At 45.0% G+C, this 20,086-nt stretch overlaps 1 protein-coding gene across 3 annotated transcripts in view; it reads right to left on the reverse strand.

Moving 5' to 3' along the window:
- Positions 1 to 20,086, reverse strand: part of CCDC122 (coiled-coil domain containing 122) — a 108,728-nt gene that overhangs the window by 70,515 nt on the left and 18,127 nt on the right. The window lies entirely within an intron of this gene.

A 20,086-nucleotide genomic window follows, 5' to 3' on the forward strand; every position in this document is an offset into this window, starting at 1 on the left:
GCCAGTGTGAGCCAACATTTAAGCAGTCAAAATAAACCTATTCAAATGTGTTCTTTTTTAGTTTAAATTTGTTCCAAACTTTGATTTGTTAAAAAAAAAAATCTGCCTAGAGCTAATGTGGAAGAGGAAGCATTATTATTTTATATCTGACACATTCTGCATGAACTGGGATTAGCAGAATCATTACATTCCACTGCACTGGAATGTCCAAAGAATTTACCAATACTTTGTGGAATTGCAGAATTTATTCACAATATATTGATACAAATTGTGGAAAGTAGAGTAAGTTTTTAAATGTTTCTGAGTGCACACAAAATGACTTTAAATCAATTGTCATGTGTTTCAGGATATAGAAATATATTTTTGTTTATTTACATATACAGTATGTATTACTGTATATTGGCATCTAACCTTGCCCTCCCAATGATGCTCAGCCTAGGCTATGATCAATTGCAAATAGGTGAAAAACAGAGGCGTCAACAAGAATAAAATAGTTAAAATCCGTTTGAAAGGGGGAAGTTGGTGGACTCACCTCCCTCATGAGGAAAAGAACCGGACAATGAGATGTTACTATAAATTACAGTAACATTTATTAAGAAGCTCCAAGTATGCAACGCGTTTCATGGGTCACTATCCCGCTTCATCAGGCAATAGGTTTGGAGAACACAATATCAGGTCTATAGCATGGCCGAGCGCCTCTGTGACGATGTCACAGCATTTTGCCCCAGAGCACTCTGGGAGACCAGATGTTTTTGCAACAACAAACATGCCACAATGATGCACCTTGCCAGCATTAAAGATGCCGCCATCTGGTATAGAAACTCCTAGAGCGAAGGGTGCAATTTCAATATGAAATTAGTTGTTAAATACCCATTTGTCCCCTTTCAATACTAGTTCTATGGTTGCATGGGAGTCATATTTAGGGGCGACGCTCTTGGAAAACCAGTGGCTCAACATTTTCCAACAAATTCAAAGATCCTCCAGATCAACTTGTATCAAGGAGACCCCTGTAAAAGTATTTTTGCATTGGTATATATTGGTATACCTCTCTCTGTTTTTGTAAGGTCTAGTGTACTATAAGGTTTAGTGGGGACCTAAAGGTGGCCACTAACGGTCCAATTTCTAGTGAAAAATCGTTTGAGCGATCAGAAATTCTGATCGGACGAAAAATCGTTAACTACACCATCAACTAACCAATCATTGCTTCCTATCTATCACGACCAACAAGAAAATCCAAATTTTGGTTAGACGAAAATTCAATCGGCCGATTTTTTAATAATCGTTTGTTATTGATTGTGCCCATCAACTGAGATTATTTACAACCAATCCGATCAGAATTTCTGATCGCTCGAACGATTTTTCACTAAAAATTGGACCGTTAGTGGCCACCTTAAAGAGACACTGAAGCGAGAATAAATCTCGCTTCAGTGCTTATATTCTGCTAAACCGCCGCTGTCGCGCCGCTAAACGGGGGTCCCTTACCTACTAAATCCCCTCCGTGCAGCGGGGGATCACTTCCGCATTCAGGCAGGGCTAATGGCCGCAGCCCTGCCTCACACGCGTCTGTCAGCGCGTATCTCCGCCTCTCCCCCGCCCCTCTCAGTCTTCCTTCACTGAGAGGGGCGGGGGAGAGGCGGTGATGCGCCGCTGATAGACGGCGCTGAGAGGCAGGGCTGCAGCCGTTAGCCCTGCCTGAAGAGCAGTAAAATCTGCGACCAAGTTGGTTGTTGATTTTGCAGGGGGGGGTTTGGGGGTGAAGGGACCCCCGTTCGGCCGCGGGATAGCAGCGTTTTAGCAGGGGCACAGATGCCCCTGCTGAATATAAGCACTGAAGCGAGATTTATTCTCGCTTCAGTGTCTCTTTAAATCTTCCAAGGTTCCCATTTCTCAGTTTGAGCAGAGAGTTGACATGATGGAAACTAATAAACTGGCCCATACTATATCAAATACCTTTTCTAAATTCTTATTTGATTGTCAGGAATGGACTGAGTATAAGTAAGGTTTCGTTTGCAGTAACCTAGTTGGTGAGTTCAGGTAGATTGCTTAGGCTTTTAATATGATGTTCATGGATTCCAGTTATGTTTTATTGTTATACTGTTTGACATTGCAGAATTTTTCTAATGCTGGTTGAGAAAACCTTTCCACTTTATGCTCAGTTATACATACTAACTGATGTGTGTTCTGTCATTGGTTTACTCTAACAACTGTATGACACTGCTGTATTATGTTGATAGGGTTTTTTTTATAACCCATTTTCTACAATGTGTATTTGTTTTCTTGTGCAATAAAGTTTTTTGGTAAGCTAAATATGTTGCCATATGATACATTTAAGAACGTAAATCAGGGTGAAGAAAGAGAGATCAGATATAAATTCTCCCTATTACACTTACTTAGGTAGCATGGGGGAGATGCAGCATTGCAATGCAGAACTAGACTTAATATTGCTTGGCACATGTGCAGAAGGAAAGTATGGATTTATGACAACAATTACAGAATCAGCAGAAAATGTGGGATGATCTCTTCATGAACATTTATTTTATTGTTATTTTAATTATCCTTTTAATGATCAAACATGTTGAACTTGTTTTAGTTTGAGCAGAAAAAGGATTCTTGAGAACAGAGGGCCATTGTGGCCATATAGGCCTTAATTCACTAACCAGCGCTAAGCTGGTTAGTGTGCTTTAAGACCTAGCGGGCGCAAACCACGGAGTTAAGTGGTTTGCGCCCACACATCACGCAGAGCCCAGAGCAGTGCGTGCGCAGCTGGTAATAGTGCGTGGTGCGACGATAACGATAACGTCGCACCCGCTGCCCTGCAAGTGATGAAAACGGCACATCGGGTGCCCCGGAAGCAGCGCACATTTTTACAGGGAAGCGGGTGCGACGTTCTCATCGCACCGCGCACTATTACCGACTGCGCACGCACTGCACTGGGCTGTGCGCAATGTAGCTTTGCGCGGCAATTAGTGCCCGGAAAGCTACATTTCGGGCACTAAGTGGCTTTTCACTCCGGCGCTAATACTTACAGCTGGTTAGTAAATCAAGCCCATAGTGTTTTAATGGTTTTGGATTTTATTTTTCCCATAGCATTATTAACGTATTAACAAATGAAAAACAAAACAAAACATTATATTCTTATTAACCTTCTTGGCGGTATGGACGAGCTCAGCTCGTCCATGACCGCTGCTGTGCACCGCTCCGGCCCTACTGGGCCGATTTGCACAATTGTTTTTTTTAAAACACGCAGCTAGCACTTTGCTAGCTGCGTGTTGTACACGATCGCCGCTGCTCGCCGCTGATGCGCCGCTACCCACCGCGTAACAGGACCCTCCCCCGAGACCCCCTGCGCAGCCTGGCCAATCAGTGCCAGGCGGCGCCGAGGGGTGGATCGGGACTCCCTGTGATGTCACGACGTTGATGACGTCATCGCGATCGTCGCCATGGCGACGGGGGAAGCCCTAAAAGAAATCCCGTTCAGAATGGGATTTCCGGATGGGCTTGATCGCCGGCGGCTATAGGAGGGGTGGGAGGGATGCCGCAGGGAGGGGGGTAATCATGTAGCTAGCGCTAGCTACATGATTTAAAAAAAGAATAAAGAAATACTGCTGTGCAGCCACCCTGGCGATCTTAATAGAACGCCAGGGTGGTTAAACTTAAAAAATCCAATTAACATTGGCTGCTTTAGGCCTCTTTTCCATGGACATCTGTACTGAGCCTTCTGTCTGTCGTCTGCCATTCGGGTACAATTAAAATGCAGCCAAATGGCAGCGGATGTAACACCACACGTGTCAAGCGCTGACACACGACGGAGTAACTATGAAAAAAGTCTCATGTCACATCTGAGCATGTCTCACATTATGTCTGAGCACAGATGCAACTCCATGGGGGGGTGGGGGCAGTCTGCAAGCACGTGCTGAGTGATAGCAAGAGCCTGGCCGGTGGACGGGAACAGTTAACAGGCAGTGAATGCACCGCCTGTCAGATGTTCGTGGAAAAGAGACCTTACATGTGTTCCAGGAGATAGTTGGGCATTTTTACCCCCTTTATTTTGAAATATTTTTTTTGGGGGGGGGGGGAGGGTGGTGCCTGAATTAAGTCTTAACTAAATCAACTTTATTTTTAAAAAAAAATACATATTCCCATTCCTCTTTAACTCTAGTTTTCATCTGTGATGTTTCTCTCTTCCTTAAATGCAAACTGTATCAGTACCTATTGTAAATATGTAGCTGTTGCGGTAAAATGGAGGGTGTGCGTGAGTGTGTGAATAAAGGTCAATACATGTATATTTTTTTCATAGCCTTCTTGTTATATAGCACTGAACATTGGATTCAGAAGAGAATATTTTCACCTTTAATCCCAACTGCAGAAGAAAATGTTTGCTATTTTGCAATGCTTATCTGTGCTTCTGTGGAGGGACCTCAATGGAAACACTAAGAAGGGAAAAGCCTTTGGGATTTCTATGCGCTGCTCACATCTTGGGATGCAGAGGCATCACATGTACCAATGTGATCTGCTGTGCTTCATGTAACAAAGCTTCTGTTTTTACACAACTGGGCGCCGGGCATATTTTTCTATGTATTATGTCATTTAACCAGAATGACTGCTGGCTGTAAAAGTCTTGCAGACATACAAAAGGAAATAATTATGTGTGTACGGTACAAACTGGAAGATCAGCACATCGCTTTCCTGCCAGAAGGGCGTTTTGCCTTCGGAAGACATTCCTGGCTGTATAAGAAAGGCAGGGGAATGTTTTTCAGGAAACAACCATTGGGGACAAGATAGCTCTCTTCTTGTATTGATGGCTATACATTCTAGCTATCTTTTTTGATCTATAGAGCATTTTATGGTGGTTTTGTAGCTGTTACTGTAGCTGTGGGCATACAGCAGGCCTGTTTATTTCACATGAAACAAAGTATAGCTTGCAGTGGCATTGCTTGGAAGGGACCAGATTTCTTATGCTGAGGGCCAGACAGTCTCACATTAGGCTGGTGGAAGCAGGAGAAATCCACCTTCAGCAAAGCAGCTGTAACTATCTATTTCCGTTCTTAGGAAGAACCTCATATGAATGACAGGCAGGGACAGATTTCAGGAAAGGCTTGCAAGGCACGGGCCTTGGGTGGCTGCAGCCCAAGGTGGCACCTGGACATGAAAAAGGGGTTGCTACATATGAAAGAAAAGGTTGCAAATGGGGAGCAACACATACATAAAAAGGGAAGCTGATATGTGCAAGAAAGAGAGGGCCTGCAGTACATAAAATTATACACTTGGAAGAGGGTACAGCACATGGAGTGGGAGGGGCGCTGATGCACTTGGAAGGTGAGCCCCAATATACTTGGCCTAAGGGAAAAAATAGTATAAATCCAGCCTTGATTACAGGGTCACTGTTTGCTCAGAGGCGGGTTTTCCAAGTTTCTCACTAGTCCTACTCTGCCCTGGTGCCACACATATCTGCTACAGGGGTCCTGTAACGATTGCGGAATTATTTCCGTGGTCAGCGCACAGGATGCGCGCCGACACTACGGAAATCCTCCACAAGCGTGTTATTAGAGAGAACCCAACTATGGTGCTATGCACCTGTAGAGAGAGATTCCCACCGGCAGATGGAGCTGTGGAGTACAGACGAACACAGCCTCCGTACTGCCACAGATGCCAGATGGGAATTGCTCGAGTTGAAGCAATGTAGGGCTGGATAGCTCTTAAAGAGAGAGCACAGAGACAGAATGAATGTGTGTTCACCAATCTAGTCGCCACCCAGCGACGGTGAGCACACATCAGCAGAAAAAAAGTAAGAACGCAATCGCAAGAGTGGCGATGGCCAAAAGCGACATAAGACCGAGCAGGACAGAACACGAGAGTAGCAAAAGGCACAGCAAGCAAGAACAATCAGGACATCAAAGAAAATAACAAACACTAGCTAAACGCGAACACCGCACTCATTCGCAACAGCGAACGCGTTTAAGCACAATCACCGCGCATTTGGCGCCCAGTGATAAGCGTGCCACCCTAACTAACCAATGAAACATAAACACGAAATAGAGAACGCTAAACGGTTACCTCACCGAGCCTACAGCAAGCGTTCGTTTCAGACAAGACAGACAGATAGGGCTACCAGTAGCAACCTCTGCTCTGGCTAGCACCCCTAAGGCAGAATACAGAAGGAACCACCGCTGCTACCGCTAGAGCGGATGCGATCCAAACAGACAAACAGATGGGGCTACCAGTTGCAACCACTGCTCTGGTTAGCACCCCTAAGGCAGAATACAGAAGGAAGCACTGCCACTACCACTAGGGCGAGTGCAATCCACACAGATAGAGCAGCCATAGCAACCGCAGCTCTGGCCTACACTCCCAGACAGACAGAACGATTTCCTGTCGACCGTCACTGGCGACAAGACAATCGAGACAGAGAGACAGAACAAGGCAATACAGATAATACAACCTGCCTGCACTAGAAGGGATGCCTAGTGCAGTCCCCAGGAATTAGTCTAAGATAATCTTTAGCAAACAAGCAAGGCTGATACTCTATGAGAGTTAGCAGGAACAAACCTTCATGACTAGCCAGGGATTCTGGGAGAACATGGTATTTATACTGCAAGCCTTCAAAGGAGGCAGCTAGGCAATTTGCATGACAAGTGTATGCAAATTCCTCAGCAGAGCAACTTTGAAACTTGCAAAGCGAAGATAGGTCTCTTTTCCAGAGACCTGCAACATTCAGACCTAAAGAATGGACAAACAGCTGTCTTCCCGTGCATTACAGGTTCCCAAACGCTTTTGGTCAAGGGCCAGCTCAACATACTTCAGACTGCTGGGGGGTCAGAACACCAGAACATAAATAAAATGATGTTGAAAAACATTACATTGAATCTAGGTGTTGATTTCCCCCAATCATGCCCGGAGGAGAACTCCAAGCAGCAGCCATTCATTCATGCGCTGCCTGAAGAACGTCTTTGTGCACCAGACAGTGAAGCATACCCAGGTGACAATCTGCCGTCCACTTGGACAGCAGTGTCACCTGATGCAGAATTGGATTGGAAGACAGCAAATGACTGCTCATTGGCTTCTACAGTATGTGGATGGGTGGTGCGAGCACTGATATTCTATATGCGGGCCGCCAATATTTAAAAGTGCAGTGGGCCACATCTATAAGTTATATATTTTGTGTTTTGGGGCCAGTGAAAAAGCCTCGGCGGGCCGCATTCGGCCCGCGGGTCGTAGTTTGAGGACCACTGTGTTAGAATATGGCAACATTTGACTTACCTTTACCAATTGTAAATTATCTTACATCATTTAGAATATGATTTTTAGTATTAAAGAGATTTGAAATTCCATGTAAAGCAAAAAAAAATCATTATTCAGTAGCAAATTAATAGACTCCCTTACGTATTCACTCTGCCGTATTTATCTCTGGCTGCTTTAGTAGATATTTGTTTGATGAAAATCGAAATCTTTTGCTTGTTTCTATCTAAACTGTTCCCCGGTGAGGCTACAAATGACATCACTTCTTCTGAATCAGAACCAGAAACTTTACACATTCGGAGTCTCCTCTTTGTTGCCACCTCTAGCCGGTCCAAATGCGTAAAGACCCCCTGCTGCAGTCTGCATGTGTAAAGTTTCTGGTTCTGATCCAGAGAATTCTGAACAAAGTTCTGAATTCAAACACGTTGAACATGTCAACACTATTATTTTTGTGTGATGAGATATGCTGCCTAATTATATTGTTTGGGGGACATGATGCTTAATTAAGATAAGATACCATAGTGGTTATTGTGGATGACAGTACATACACTACCATTTTATTATGTATGGCTATTGGAGAGCCTTATTTATTTTTTTTAGGAAAGGGGGCATGTCAAAAGTTTTTCTGAGTAAGAAGGGGGCATCGAGCCAATCACAATAATGGTCATGAACCCATCCACTTTTTGCCACTGCACACACCATACAAGTACCTGTTCAATGGTACCCAGCAGTGCCTCGGATCTTGTGGAATCCAATGACTCTCCTGTCTACTGGGCTAACTTTAACAAGCCAGTCAGAATTGCTGCTATAAGTCATACTGGGCTGCATCCGTTAGAAAAAAAGCATAGAGACAATGTGTGTGCCCACTGCTCCCCCCTACAGGCTACCTATACTGGGGGCACCTATACCTGGCTAACCTATAATGGGGGCACCTATAGTTGGCCAGTCTATACTGGGGCAGCTATATGTGGCTACCTATACTGAGGCCACCTACACCTGGTTACCTATACAGGGGGCACCTATATATGGCTAACCTATACTGGGCACACTTATACCTGGCTAACTTATACTGGGGGCACCTATACCAGGCTACAGGGCTGCCATCAGAAATCTATGGGCCCCGTACTGGGCAAACTTACTGGGCCACTCCACTCACATTGCACATCACAATCTTTGAAGGCCTCAACACACTAACGTCTGTGTGTCTGCTTTTCACGCGCTCCCATGGCTGGGAGTATTCTGTGTAAGGCCCGGTTCACATTGGGGTTTTTTATGGACCTGAAGCGGAACGTATACTGTACAAACGGAACACATGCAAACAGATCCAATGTTAACCTATGGATCCATTCACATCCATCCGCTTGAACGGATCCGTTGTGCTAACCACTTTGCCACCGTTGCAGCAGCACGGTGGCATAGTGGTTAGCGCTCTCGCCTTGCAGCGCTGGGTCCCCGGTTCGAATCTGAGCCAGGTCAACATCTGCAAGGAGTTTGTATGTTCTCCCCGTGTCTGCGTGGGTTTCTTCCAGGCACTCCGATTTCCTCCCACATCCCAAAAACATACAGATAAGTTAATTGGCTTCCCCCTAAATTGTCCATAGACTATGATACATGCAACACGATACATACAAAAGACATATGACTGTGGTAGGGACTAGATTGTGAGCCCCTCTGAAGGACAGTTAGTGACAAGACAATATACTCTGTACAGCGCTGCGGAATATGTTCGGCGCTATATAAATACTAATAAATAAATAATAAATAAATAAATACGTTCCGCTCAACGGAAAAATGCTGCAGGACCTATTTTTCCGGACCGTTGTGCCCAGCGGACCGGAAATGAATTGGGGGCAATGGGGAACGGAACATTTCTTTACACTAGTGAGGGGGGGGGGGGGGGGAATGCGAACCCTAGTGAGTGGGTGGGTGGGGGGGTGAGGGAGGGTGCAGCAGCCGGGCGGGTGGGTGAGTAAGGGTTAAAACATACCTATTCGTCTTAGGAAGTCGGCGGTATAGAGGGTTTCAGGCTTTTGTCTACTTCTGCATCGTGTAGTCACATGATGCGGAAGAAGGAAGCCTGAAACCCCCAGAGTTCCCCAACCCTGTCCTCAAGGCCCACCAACACTACATGTTTAGCAGAAAACCACAAACATGCACAGTTGAGGTAATTAGTGTCTCAGCAGAGCTGATTAACTACCTGTGTGGATTTCCACAAAACATGCACTGTTGGTGGGCCTTGAGGACAGGGTTGGGGAACACTGCTCTATACCACCAGCTTCCTAAGACAAATAGGTATGTTTTAACCCTCACTCACCCACCCGCCCGGCTGCTGCACCCTCCCTCACCTCGCAAACGGAGTGAAAGCCGATCCGATCGATGATCAGATCTGTTTTCACGGATCCGTTTGCCAGTGTGCACTAAGCCATCCGGATCCGGTGAAGCGGAGACCGGATCTGCTTGGCTTTAAAATGTAATGTGAAGCAGGCCTTAGCTCAGCTTGTTAAGACTGTAACTGCGCCTGCACAGAACGTTCACAGCTATGGAAGCATGATGGAGGAGGCACCCGGCGTGTATCAAAAAAGGGCGCCTGGAAAAAAGGGCGCGGGGTATAGCCGAAATTGTAAGTTTTAATGCAAAACCATATTTTTTGTTTAAGAGGTTATAAATGAAATTTTAAATTTAGGTTAAATAAACGGAAATGAAATGGCAAAATACCGTCTATAACAACAAACGAATTTTGGAAAAACCGTCAAATTGCGTCTATAACAAAAACGATATTTACACTTGTATTAAGCATAGCAATGCAATAGTAGGTTTTACAGATATTTTACTGTAATTATACCTAACTGTAGGCTCACACAGATCTTTCCCTATCCCTATCCCTAACCCCTAGACCCCCTCTTTGTTTAAATATACATAATTTAATAAATTGTATATATTACATATATTGTGCTGTAACTATACTTAACCTTACTCTCACACAGAGCCCTCCCTGTACCTATCCCTAACCCTAAGACCCCCTGGTGGTGCCTAACCCTAAGACCCCACTGGTGGTGCCTGACCCTAAGACCCCCCCTGGTGGTGCCTAACCCTAAGACCCCCCTGGTGGTGCCTAACCTTAAGACCCCCCTGGTGGTGCCTAACCCTAAGACCCCCCTGGTGGTGCCTAACCCTAAGACCCCCCTGGTGGTGCCTAACCCTAAGACCCCCCCTGGTGGTGCCTAACCTTAAGACCCCGCTGGTGGTGCCTAAACCTAAGACCCCCCCTTGGTGGTGCCTAACCCTAACCACCCCCTGGTTGCGTATATTATACTGTAACTATACCTAACCCTCCGTGTACCTATCCCTAACCCTAAGCCCCCCCTGGTAATGCCTTAACACATATAAAAAATAATATATTTAATCCTTAAAATACTTCTCTACAAATAACATAAATAAAATAATTTATCTTCTCTAGAAATAACTTGAATAAATTAATTTATATATTTGTAATAGAATAAATAGCCTTAAAATAGCCTTAAATCACATATACATTAATATTATAAATAGAGAAAAGTATATATAAATATATACAATACAATAGATAGCCTTACAATCATGTACGCATTAGAAATCTTAAAATAACAGTAATATTAAAAGCGATATTTTAGTAACTATAATCAACGCATTATAAGTGTAAAAACAAAGTGAATACCAAAAGCAATGTATTTCTAATACAATAAGGTTGAAAACAGTATTTAAGCATTATACATATGAAAACAAATTGTTAAATGATCAAAGAAGTGTAAACGAAAATTTAGTTGTTATACTTTTGTAACCGAAATTTTAAAACTAAAAAATAAGTTAAAACTGATAGAAGCGAAATTTAAAAACGAAAAAATAAGTATAACACAAACTCAAAACGAACTTGTAAACGATATTTGTTATAAACCTTATTTTGTAAACGAAAACTTTTGTTAACGCGATCCCTGTAACCGCTATTTCTCGGGCGCCCTTTTTTCCTATCAGGCGCCGAATACCCGATATTTTGCATTGCAATCTATGGCGGCGCCCTTTTTGTCCACTATACCTGTGCGCCCTTTTTTACTAACCTGAAGTCACCCGATCCAGAACAGTGATTGCGCAGTGCCCCTCAACCCTGCTTGATTGTGTGGACTTCACAGGAGCCCAACGGATCAGACTGGAAGGGTATTGAGGGAACTGATGGACTGCAGGGGGCTGCAAGGAGCCCCAGGTAAGTAAAAATCATTTTCTCCCATTTTTCTCAAGTTTACTTTAATCACTAACTAAGGTGACTCCTGGATGAGCCTCCCAGCACCTCTCACCATGTGTGGCACTGTTTGCCGGGCCCCAGATTCACTTTGGCCCCATACAGCAGTCCCCCCTGCTGTGATGCCCTGAAGGCGGCCCTGCCAGGCAACCTATATTGTAAGTATCTTTTATTACTATGTCCTGCCTGCCCTGCCTTTTCAATTAGTTTTTTAGAGAGATAAGGGGGTAGTGGGGGGATCCAAAGTTTTGCAAGTGGGGCCCAGTGATTTCTAGTTACGCCCCTGGACTTGAGATTTGAATGAAGCCATTTCCCCTGCTCTCAGCTATTAAAAAGTAAACACCTGCTGGCCTCTTGTCAAAGCTCTGTGTGTGGTAAGGAGAACTTCTAAATGCCAGAGGTTATTAATACATGTGGAGGACATACAGTGTATGCAGGCTCAGTTGTCACAAACATTGCTTGGAATGAAAACATCACTTGCAAAAATCCAGCCACCAATGACCCTATTTCTTACACTTACTCATTCCTACAGCCCTTTCCCCTATACCATAAAATAAGACGGTGACTGTACACCATTGTACTGCATAGAGAGGGAGTCTGAAGGATTTACACCAAAATGCTTACTGTCTGAATATTTCAAGACAAAAATTGTATTATTCTAATTCAAAACTTTATCTAAAGTACTGTTCTCAATTTAGTAATCTAGTCACTTAAAAAGTGGATTTCTTCAAACAGGATGCTTCTGTATGTCTATATTTTTTTTCTCTGTTTATTTATTTATTTACACTGGACTGCTTAGCTTTTTGTAATTATTAGAAGATCTATCTATCTATCTATCTATCTATCTATCAGATAACAACCGCCTCTGCTGAAATTCTAGCATGTATATCACGGTCAGTTACCTGTCCAGGCGAGGTGGCTGGCACGCACGGATGTCGGCAGGCGTCCGGGGGCATCTCGGCCGGTCTCCATAATCGGCGGCCTGGCGTGGTGCGCTCATGCGCGTCGCGTCGGGCGGCGCAGGCAATGGCGCTGGAAGGCGTTGTTGTGAGTGCCGCGTGCACGCGCGCGCGTGGGGCGTCTGTTTGTACATGTTGTTCTGACGTGGGCGTTGCGTGGCACCGTGCGCTTCTGCGCACGCGCGTCGTACGTTACGCTGGGCACGCCCAAACGGCCTATTTAAGCCTGGCGACCACCACACTCTGGTTGCTGTAGTATTGCAGCAAGTTCTGTGAGTGTGTGTGTTCCCGTGTGCTGACTAAGCTCTGCCCTGATCTGATGTTACTGAACCTGGCTCGTCTGACTACCCGCTCTGTTGCCGACCTTTGCCAAGTACGACTACCCTCTCTGTTGCCGACCACTGCCTGTCTGATTACCCGCTCTGTTGCCGACCTCTGCCAAGTACGACTACCCTCTCTGCTGCCGACCACCGCCTGTTTGAGTATCCGCTTTGCTGCCAGACCTGTGCCCGTTCCTGGATCTGCTTCAGTCCCCAAGTCTACCTGGTGTTTGAGTCATTGCAGTACCAGACTCAACCTGTGGGAGCGCTACAGTGACTTCCTGCAAGCGCTCCTGCCCCGTGCCAACTGGAGATTCCTGTTTCCACTCCAGGGTTTCCCGTTGGTAAGTTGCAAGAGCTGCTACCTCCAGCACATCGGTCTCCAACCCTCAAGGTACCTTACAAAATACTACAGCCAAATGGAGACCGCTGAGGTAGCGAATGTTCTGAGCACTCTTTGCACCCAAATGGCTACTTTAACTGATGCTTTCAAAGAACTACAGGCCGGACATGTTCGACTAGAAGGACGTATCAACACACTTGCTAACAGTGATGGTTCAGCTGCAGTCACCCCTAGCCATTCTGCTCCTGTGGCCTCAGAGCCAGTTCCGCCTACTCCAGCTTCAGTTCCAGTTTTGCCACCAGCTCCTGAACCCCGAGTACCACTGCCTGATCGATTTTCTGGTGACCGCACTAAATTCCGTACCTTTCGGAACTCCTGTCAACTTTACTTTGCTCTGCAACCAAGGACCTTCGCCAATGAAGAAACAAAGGTGGGATTTATTATATCATTACTTCAAGGGGAACCCCAATCATGGGCTCATCATTTGATGGAGCAAAAACATCAGACTCTTGCCTCTGTACAATCACTCTTTGAAGCTATGGCGATATTATATGACGATCCGCAACGTATTGCTACTGCTGAGTGTTCCTTACAAAATTTACGTCAAGGACGCAGACCGGTGGAGGAGTACACCTCGGAGTTTAGAAGCTGGGCCGCGGACACGGATTGGAACGAGTCTGCCTTAAAGTTCCAATACCGTATGGGGTTGTCAGACCAACTCAAGGATGAGTTGGCAAGAATAGGAGTCCCTGATACTCTGGAGGAATTGGTCAAGGCGGCTATCCAGCTGGATCGCCGCTTTCGAGAGCGTCTTCTGGAAAGGAAAAACACCGCCCGGCCTCTATGGTTTCCATCTTCTGTAACTCCGGCTCCTGCAACAGCATCAGCTTCTGATCAGCCTGAACCGATGCAATTAGGTCTTATCCGCCCATCTTTATCTGCTGAAGAGAGAATGAGACGCCGTCAATGCAACCTATGCCTGTATTGTGGAGCTTCTGGTCACTTCCTTAGAGCTTGCCCTGTCTGACCTTCCGGTAAGGAAATTTTCATCAGAGCTTCTCCAACCCAGCCTACGGTAGCTTTTACTAATCTTTTGTCTATACCTGTTTCTTTCCAGCTCCCAGGAAGAATCCTTAATGCACACGCCATCATAGATTCTGGAGCCTGCAGTTGCTTTTTGGACATTACATATGCTACTACTCACCAATTTCCGACACAACCTCGCAAGGAGCCATTGTTTATCCATCTTGCTGATGGTTCCGGCATAAGCTCAGGTCCTGTTACAGTTGAATCCTTACCCATCCTTACCAGCATTAACCAGGATCATCAGGAGCTTTTAAAGTTTGACCTAGTATCCTCCCCAGTATACCCTGTTATCCTAGGACTACCTTGGCTTCAGGCACATAATCCCATCATCAATTGGTCATCTGGTTCTGTGTCATTTGAGTCCAGTTATTGCAGACAATGTCATGTACCTGCTCCAACAGGATCATTATTATGCACCTCCTCATTGCAAGAAGTCATCCCAGTCCAATATCATAAGTATCTCGATGTTTTCGATAAAAAGGGGGCTGATCAGCTACCCCCACATCGTCCTTACGACTGTCCAATTGACCTACATCCTGGAGCACCAATTCTTTTTGGTCGTATGTTTCCCCTTTCTGATCCTGAACAAGAAACCTTAAGACAATATATAGAAGAAAATCTCAAAAAAGGATTTATACAACCATCCACTTCCCCGGCGGGTGCGGGGATTTTCTTTGTAGAAAAGAAGGACAAGACTCTTCGTCCATGCATCGATTATCGTGAATTAAACAAGATCACAATCAAGAATCGATACCCGTTACCTTTGGTCCCTGAGCTGTTTCAAAAATTAAGAGAAGCCAAAATCTTTACCAAATTAGATCTTAGAGGTGCATACAATTTAATAAGAATAAGGGCTGGGGACGAATGGAAGACAGCCTTCAGGTCTAGATTTGGTCACTTCGAATATCGGGTCATGCCATTTGGGCTATGTAATGCCTCAGCTACCTTCCAACACTTCATTAACGATGTTCTTAAGGACTTCTTGGATCATTTCATTATCGTCTACTTGGATGACATCCTTGTATTCTCGCCTTCAGTGGAGATTCATCGCTCTCAAGTAGGTCAAGTTCTGTCTCGGCTTAGGTTGCATAAACTTTATGTAAAGGCAGAAAAATGCGAGTTTGAAAAAGAATCAATTCAGTTCTTGGGTCTTATCATCTCTGCAGAAGGATTTACCATGGATCCACAAAAGATTCAGGCAATCATCGATTGGCCACCTCCTACGAACAAGAAGGCAGTTCAACGGTTTATCGGTTTTGCAAATTTTTACCGCAGGTTCATCAAACATTTTCAGCAATAATCTTACCTATCACTCAACTTACTCGTCAGCAAGAACGATTTGTCTGGAGTACTGAAGCGCAAGCCTCTTTTGAAAGACTCAAGGAATTGTTTACAACTGCTCCCATTCTTAGACACCCTGACCCTGCCTTGCCTTATTTATTGGAAGTGGATGCATCTGAAATGGCGGTGGGAGCAGTTCTATCTCAGAGACAAGGGGTGAAATTCCTGCTACATCCAGTGGCATATTTCTCTAGGAAACTGACTCCTGCTGAGAGGAATTATGATGTCGGGGATAGAGAATTGTTGGCAATTAAGAACGCTTTAGAGGAATGGAGGTACTTACTGGAAGGTGCAAGTCACCCTATTTTGATCTACACGGATCATCAAAATCTTGAGTATCTAAAGACTGCTAAGAGACTGAACCCCAGACAAGCAAGATGGGCACTTTTTTTTCTAGATTCTCTTTCCACATAACATATCGACCTGGGTCAAAGAACATCAAACCAGATGCCTTATCTCGGATGTTTCCGGAGGAGGAAGTGTCACCAGTTTGTCCAGATACAATTCTGTCAAGTCATAATTTCCTGATTATACAACCTGATCTGGTCAAGCAAATTCAGCAGAGTAAATTCGGGCTTTCTGATACAGATGAGTCATTTCTAATGTTCAAGGATGGTCTATGGTATCATGAAGATAAAATCTTTATTCCTCAAGATCTTCGCACATCAGTGTTAAAACTGTGTCATGATCATCAACTGGCAGGTCATTTTGGGGTATCCAAGACTCAGGAGCTGGTGCAACGTTCCTTTTGGTGGCCTAATCTAAGGAAGGATTGTAAAGAGTACGTGAGAACCTGTAGAACCTATTGTTGTGCCAAAGGATCTAGATTGAAGCCATGGGGACTCTTAGATCCTCTACCAGTGCCTCCAAGACCCTGGTTTTCAATTGCCATGGATTTTATTGTGGAATTGCCTGTTTCGGAAGGATTTAACACCATTTTTGTGGTAATAGACCGATTGTCTAAGATGGCGCACTTCATACCCATGCATAATACGCCGTCTGCACAAACAACAGCTACTACCTTTATCAGAGAAATTGTTCGGCTGCATGGTGTCCCAGGAGATATAGTCTCTGACAGAGGGACTCAGTTTACTTCCCGGTTTTGGAGAGCATTATGCAAACTACTGGATATACAATTACATTTTTCATCGGCCTACCACCCTCAGTCAAATGGACAAACGGAACGAACAAATCAGACTTTAGAACAGTACCTCAGGTGTTTTTTGACTACTACACAGGATAATTGGCTTCATCTGTTACCTTTGGCTGAATTTGCTTACAATAATTCCTGTCATTCAGCTATTCAACAATCCCCGTTTTTTGCAAATTACGGGTTTCATCCCACCTTCTTGCCTAATCTAATTCCAGAAGCATCTGTACCAGCTGCAGGGGAGCTAGTCCACTTCCTCTCTGACAATAACAAGCTTCTTCAGGACAACATGGCTAAAGCACAAGAGGCGTTTAAGAGAAATGCTGATGTCCATAGAAGAGGTGAGCTGGAATTAACAGTGGGAGATACTGTGTTTTTATCTACTGCACATCTGAAATTGCCAGGTCCTTCACGCAAACTGGGACCTAAGTATATCGGTCCCTTCCCTGTAAAAAAGAAGATTGGTCAAGTGGCTTATGAGCTTACACTTCCCAAGACTCTCAAGATCCACCCAGTTTTCCATGTGTCTCTTCTTAAACCAGCAGTTGCAGATGTTTTTCCAGATCGCAATGTGGGCCCTCCAGCACCTATTGAAATTGATGGAGAAGAGGAATTTGAGGTGGAGGCTATTCTGGACTCTAGGAGAAGAGGTAGAAAAATCCAGTATCTGGTCAAATGGGAAGGCTATGGTCCGGAAGAGAGCTCTTGGGAGCCAGCTGTTAATATTCATGCTAATCGCCTAGTTAAGGAGTTTCATCGGAAATACCCTCATAAGCCTGTATCAGAGAGCATCCGGAGGCTGCCTTTAAGGAGGGGGCATTGTCACGGTCAGTTACCTGTCCAGGCGAGGCGGCTGGCACGCACGGATGTCGGCAGGCGTCCGGGGGCATCTCGGCCGGTCTCCATAATCGGCGGCCTGGCGTGGTGCGCTCATGCGCGTCGCGTCGGGCGGCGCAGGCAATGGCGCCGGAAGGCGTTGTTGGGAGTGCCGCGTGCACGCGCGCGCGCGTGAGGGGCGTCTGTTTGTACATGTTGTTCTGACGTGGGCGTTGCGTCGCGCCGTGCGCTTCTGCGCACGCGCGTCGTACGTTACGCTGGGCACGCCCAAACGGCCTATTTAAGCCTGGAGAGCACCACACTCTGGTTGCTGTAGTATTGCAGCAAGTTCTGTGAGTGTGTGTGTTCCCGTGTGCTGACTAAGCTCTGCCCTGATCTGATGTTACGGAACCTGGCTCGTCTGACTACCCGCTCTGTTGCCGACCTTTGCCAAGTACGACTACCCTCTCTGTTGCCGACCACTGCCTGTCTGATTACCCGCTCTGTTGCCGACCTCTGCCAAGTACGACTACCCTCTCTGCTGCCGACCACCGCCTGTTTGAGTATCCGCTTTGCTGCCAGACCTGTGCCCGTTCCTGGATCTGCTTCAGTCCCCAAGTCTACCTGGTGTTTGAGTCATTGCAGTACCAGACTCAACCTGTGGGAGCGCTACAGTGACTTCCTGCAAGCGCTCCTGCCCCGTGCCAACTGGAGATTCCTGTTTCCACTCCAGGGTTTCCCGTTGGTAAGTTGCAAGAGCTGCTACCTCCAGCACATCGGTCTCCAACCCTCAAGGTACCTTACAATGTATCATGTATACAGTGGCCCCTAATGCTACCACCAGTGATTGGACCCAAGATCATTCGAAGTTTATCGATTTCTAGTTGTATTCATCAAGGTTTTTCCGCATTCGGTGTGAATTTGATAAAATATCGATAACAATTCGATAACCATTCGGTAACATGTCGATATTTCCATTTTACAGCCGTAATTTAACACAAGGCCATAAGATTCCCATGGAATTGTGGGTAAAAGGCAGTCCTTTGAACACTATGTAGCAACATTCTGAATAGGCCGTAACACCTGGACCAGGATTCTGGAAGTGACTTGGGACAATCCCACAATTTCACCAGCTGCGGCTTGATAGGAGCCTTTTCTGAAAAAAAATATAGTGCCGCTAGCAATTTAGTTAACCCTGGCACTGCCTGTGTTCTCTTACAAGATGATTCAAGAGAAATGCAGATGTCCTGGTATAGCAAATAAATCTATTCTCTTGCAAATTGATATGGTTCTAGACCTTATTCTTGCCCTTCTGCGCCTTTGAATCACTCTCAGCTGATACATAACCACTTCAAATAGCTCTATCTTCTCTGTCAGCAATGATCTGACAGGAATAACGACAGAGCAGTGAAGGAGATAACTAATCCTAAATGTAACGCTAAACCACGCCCACTTTCATTTTCATGAATTGCACTTTCTTCCGTTTTATCGCATCATTACCGAATAATTACCGAATGCTCGCTAACAGCTGTAGATAAATTTGATGAATCCTCAAATCAACTTAACGAATTTGGTATTTTACCGAACTGTCGTTAACCAATTCGATAAGTCTTGATGAATCCAGACCATAGTTGCTGTCCACAAAATGCTGCTTTCATATAGGGCAGCACGGTGGCGTAGTGGTTAGCTCTCTCTCCTTGCAGCGCTGGGTCCCCGTTTCGAATCCCAGCCAGGGCGCTATCTGCAAAGAGTTTGTATGTTCTCTCTGTGTCTGCGTGGGTTTCCTCCGGGCACTCTGGTTTCCTCCCACATTCCAAAAACATACGGATAAGTTAATTGGCTCCCCCTAAAAATTGGCCCTAGACTACAGTACTTATACTACATAATATAGACATATGGCAATGGTAGGGATTAGATTGTGAGCTCCTTTGAGGGACAGTTAGCAACAAGACAATATATATATATATATATATATATATATATACACTGTACAGCACTGTGTAATATGTCGGCGCTATATAAATACTAAATAATAATAATAATTCACAGAAACGCAGGCAGGTGCATGAGAATAAGCCCTGCAAAGCTGTATGTGTAAATCACATCTGCTGAAAGGTTGCTAGCAGCAAGTTGTTGCATTGCTGTGGCAATTTGCACCTCGGACAGCAGATGGCACTGTGTCTCTACATATTGTCACAGCTTGACCACAAATTATGGAGCGCTTTACAGTTTATGCTTTGTGAGTTTATAAAATTGAGCTAAAATGTATTTGCAGTTAACAGCTGGTAGATTATAAATTTCAAAAGGACATAATCATAAAAATAAACTAGTGCTAAGAAGATTAAAAAATTCCTCTTTAAAAATACCTTGGGTGTATGTTTGCGACTCGGATGATACATTATTAAACATTGCCTTCAGAATTTGTTTAATGAAAAGCTGACACATACTATATATATACACACACACGCACGCACGCACACGCACACACACACACACACACACACACAGTGTCTATACAGTGAAATTTGCACCATGGTGTCCACTATTGGGGCTAGTGCCGAGGTC

Source organism: Hyperolius riggenbachi, chromosome 2, assembly GCF_040937935.1.
Source record: "Hyperolius riggenbachi isolate aHypRig1 chromosome 2, aHypRig1.pri, whole genome shotgun sequence".
Taxonomy (NCBI): Eukaryota; Metazoa; Chordata; class Amphibia; order Anura; family Hyperoliidae; genus Hyperolius; species Hyperolius riggenbachi.